The sequence below is a fragment of the Euprymna scolopes genome, chromosome 28 (genome assembly GCF_053919585.1).
Source record: "Euprymna scolopes isolate OS-2025 chromosome 28, ASM5391958v1, whole genome shotgun sequence".
Classification (NCBI taxonomy): Eukaryota; Metazoa; Mollusca; class Cephalopoda; order Sepiida; family Sepiolidae; genus Euprymna; species Euprymna scolopes.
Genome location: NC_136509.1, coordinates 23,637,315 through 23,641,963, shown reverse-complemented (window position 1 = coordinate 23,641,963; position 4,649 = coordinate 23,637,315). Strand labels below are relative to the sequence as shown.

The 4,649-nt window shown below is 38.8% G+C and overlaps 1 pseudogene; it reads left to right on the top strand.

Moving 5' to 3' along the window:
- Positions 1-840: 840 nt before the first annotated feature.
- On the top strand, positions 841-969 carry LOC145249818 (U2 spliceosomal RNA; annotated as a pseudogene).
- Positions 970-4,649: the final 3,680 nt, after the last annotated feature.

The following is a 4,649-nucleotide window of genomic DNA, read 5'->3' as shown; positions in this document are numbered from 1 at the left end:
TGCTGAAGTAAGCAGAAAGCACATACAGCGGCTAGAATTCTCAAATGGTCACCAATTTGGTACTAGCCAGGCGCAACGTTGCTTTATTCGGTGATTTGATGAGAACCAGTGTATCAACGTTATTATGCAATGAAAGGATGTTTTTGTGTCTTATTCGCCGTCTTTTTCCTACTCATCTTCGTCTTCATCGTCTTCATCGTCGCACTCTTCTTCTTTACCTGCATGAAACTTACAGACAATTTCTTACGGGGTGTTCACTGGACATTATTAGTCGCGTGCAAGCGACTCTATAAGTCATTCCGTCGGTCCGTCGGTCGGTCGGTCGGTCGGTCTGTAACACTTTTGTGCTTGGCCTTTTTGGTTAAGATCAAAGGTCTGTTGTTAATAGATGCTGTTCTTAGCTTTTTAAGTTTTTCTCGGTCTTTTGGCCAAGACCAAAGTGTAGCATCTGATCCGGTAGATACTACAAGCAAAGACCAGATGTGGGGGCAACCCCACATACCTGACCTTTAACCAGCTCCAATTTTCCACCTCTCGGGAGCTGGCCCCCTTTTTCCCTTCCCCTCCCTTCACTCCTCACATTAATAATTGGCCTTGTGCCTAATTTGCTCGGTGGGGGAGCAAATAAATACCATCTGATCCGGCAGATACTGCAAGCAAAGACCATATGTGGAAGCAATCCCACATATAAGACCTTGGTCAATGTAGGGGCAACCCTTTATACCAATTGTCACTATCCAGCTCCCCTACTCCCCGGGGAGCTGGTCCCCATTTCCCCTTCACTCCTCACATTAAAAATCGGTCTTGTGCCTTATTTGCTCGGTGTAGGAGCAAATAAATACCCTTTTCTTGGCCTTTTGGCCAAGATCAAAATGTAGTATCTGTTCTTACTACATGCTGTGCTTATTGTGATATAAAGTGGGGATCATTTTATTTTTGTATTAATTTAATGTAAAATGATCACCCACTTTACAACCAGTCAGTCTCAAAGCCATTCAAGTCATTCTCCAGATCATTCAAGTTGTTTTTGAAGGATTGCAGTTATTTTTTAAGCATTCAAGTCATTCTTAAGGTCATCAATTCATCCTTAACTTCATTAAAGTCATTCTAAGTCATTTACTTTTTATTTATTTATTTAAGTCATTTCATTTTAGTTTATCGTTAAGAATTTCATGTCACTGCTACATTCACGCATTGATTCATTGCACGAGAGCTCGCGACTAATGGCTATCGGCCTTGCTGATTGAATAAACGGATTTCCTCAAGTATAACTTTCGATTCGCCAGTTTAAATGCTTCAAAATTCCTTTCAGTGTTTACGAAACGTGCATGCATTACGTACCATTGCCGCCATAGATTGCGCAGATTTTTACTTTTAATAACGGAACATAATAGCGCGTATCAAGAAATATTTCGAAATGACTTTTGTAATGAATAGTTTTTTTGAGACGATATACTTTTAAAATGTCTGCATGATTAAACATTGATTGATTGGTTCAGCCTCTCACCATTTTACGCATGGATGTATTATGCAGGACTGTGCTAAAATACTAACGTTATTATTTTTTGATCCATTTTTAACCTAGGAAGCACTAACAATTAATTAAACAATGTCTACCACGTACAGTGTAAGTACAGTATGTAAAATATAGCACGGTTCGTATTCTGCATACTTACAACACACATGGTGTTATATAACGTCTAGAGTTGTAAGCCATGTTTAGTTTCAGAACAGTTTCCGATGTTTAGTTGTTCTATACAAGTCCTGCAAGTGATTGGTTCTCAGTAAACAGTTGGAAGCCTCAGAGTAAAGGAATCTTTCTTCCCGTGTTGACACGAGGAAAGCAACATGCGAAGTTGCTACAGAAAAGGTTTAATTTTTATGGAGCAATTCTGGTTTCTGATTGGTTGGTAGCGGAACGTGATTTAATTCGATTCGTCACTTCCTAGCAGCATCGTTTATAAGCGACTGTGCAGGATCATACCCCATTATAATAAAAAAAAAATTATTGCAATAAATACCAACGCAGTGAACTCTACATCGGTCATGGTAGCCATTCAGCAACTGTAGACGACTATGACAAAGAGTTATTAAGGCAGCCAATGCCCACAAGTAACCGTCTCAATACATAATAACTGAAAGTGCCTTCTAGGGCTCGCCAGTGTCACCAACTAACATTAACCACCTAAAGAGATCACTATCCTCCAGTTAACACAAATAATTCTCATAAACGCCACTAGATGACAGTGCACGCTACTACATGGCAGGGATCGATACTGACCGCCATGCACCGACAGTGACAGTTCTAACGGCAAGTAACCGCCCTAAAGCAACAAAAATCGCCAACTATGAAAGCCAGTGAATTCCGCTAGCTGCTACTGGCAGACAATACAAGTCAGTGAAATCCAGATGCTTTCATTTTGGGCACCGGTGGCAGTTGCCGCAATTTTTTGAGCAGAGGATGATTACCATTAGCAACCGCCGCAATCTACCTGTGTTCTGTGGTAATCTTTCTTAGCTGTTCATCAAAAGTCTGTCTATTACGTCCCACATACGATAATGCACTAATCAAAGGTGATTCTGTTTTCGGGGAAGGAGGATACCGTAGCTGTTCTGGCTTTGTGTCATATTTCCACTGAGCAACGCCAGTACACGAGTCCTGCTAGTATGTTATTTTGTTTTAGCGCGTAAAAAAATAAGAAAACTTATAGTCTGTTGACTTAGAATGAGTTCTGCATACCAAATTGATGGTTGAATATTGTTATATTTGTGCTCATTTTTTGCATGAAGCACTAATCCTTATTAATCCCTAACTGTGCATCGAACGGATACTACAATACTTCGTTCATTACATTTTATTAAAACAAAAGTCCATACAAAATTTTAGCCAGATCGGCCCAGTAGCTTGCTAGAAACCTTCTAGAGTAAATGTGGTGTTGAGGTGATTAATCCCGATTAATCCCTGATTGTGCATCGAATGGATACTATAATACTTAGTTCGCTGCACCTTACCATAAAAAGGCTATGCAAAATTTCAGCCTAATAGATTCCGAGACAAAGTGGGGCGGACATATAGGCCGACTATAATATAGATGATTGGAAACGATGGGTAAAATGGGTAGAAAATGATTATTTAAGAATGCATCTCGAGAAGTATTTGTTGGCATTTGACTTGAAGACGACCAGGTTGTTAATCTGCAGTAAAGAAGTCCAATGATATTGAATGAAACTGAGATATTTAAAAAAAATAATAATTAGTCCAAAATCTTTCTTGCCAACTTTTTACTCTAACCGACCGTTCTCTCTCCCCCCCCTCTCTCTCTCTCTCTCAGTTGTCCAATAAAGAAGACTGCCCTGTGCTATCCCCCTTCATTCCTTTTCACGGCAGTCATTGTCCTCATATGCAAATTAAGTATATTAATAAACTGTCTATGGACGAAATTTTTTTTTTATTTCTGTTTCCTTTCTTGATTCTGTCACGCAACAGCATAAATAGACGCGCACGTTTTTCATTATTATTTGCGTCATGGCCGTCAGTTTTATATGGGCTGTTCGGTCAACATCGTGAACTGCAAACTATAAATCTATGCGACTAACATGATTAATCCATCGTTCTGGTAAATGGTTTGTGTTTTGTTAAGTTGAACATTTTTGATATAATGCGAATCAGATTAAATTAGATTTATTATAACAACAGTAGGTCATTGGCATGATGTACATAAAAAAAGCATCCTCAGTTTTAACCAAAATCGGCGTTGCATTAAAATCATGTTTATCATGAAGAACATCGTAGGTTTCGTTTTTTTTGTTTTGTTTTTTTTAACTTTTTTTCGTTTTTTTAACGTTTTTTTTTTTTTTTAAACTTTTTTTCATATTATTACTTGGGGCGTAAGAGGCTATCATAGTAATCGTTGGTAGTAGAAATTTGGTAAATTGGATTACTTATGAGAATGGCTCATCAAGAACTTGTTCACGTTGCATTTGAAGACGACCATATTGTAGTTAAATGGAAAGCAGGAAAACGGAACAAAGTTTCACAGGCGCGCAGTTCTAAGAAAGAGGCATTGTTCATGGGATCTATATTTAGGCACAAATAAAGAGTGGGGAAAATTATTGATAGTGGTTTCAGCTAGACGAGTGATTTTCGTGAAAGTCAAGCAAGAAGGGAGCATAGATTGGAGCACAGACGAGCACTTGCCATGAAAATAACGATAAAGTAGAGAAAGGCTCGCAACGTCTCTTCTGTTGGAAAGAGGTTGCAGGAAAGAGAAAAAGACATACCTCAGTAGGCTACCGAATCTATTTTGAACTCTGCCATAGCAGGATACATTGCTTCTAGCAGCTCCTGCCCAGATGTGGTAACAGTACTCCATCTTTTGACGTACTTGGCTCTCATACAAGTAGAGAATTGCATCAGCAGTGAGATATCTACTGGAGCGGTAGAAGAATATCACCATTTTTCCAACAACGTTGGCAACAGATTTGATGTACGTGTTCCATTTTACTGTTCTTCTCTGACTATAATTTTTACTTCGTCCTGTAACGGTTACATCGGCTGAAACGTTGTGAAAAATAATTTTCTAGATGAAAACAATAGTCCGAAAATTCCAAATAATGCGAAGACCCAATCGTCATCTCAAAAAGTCAGA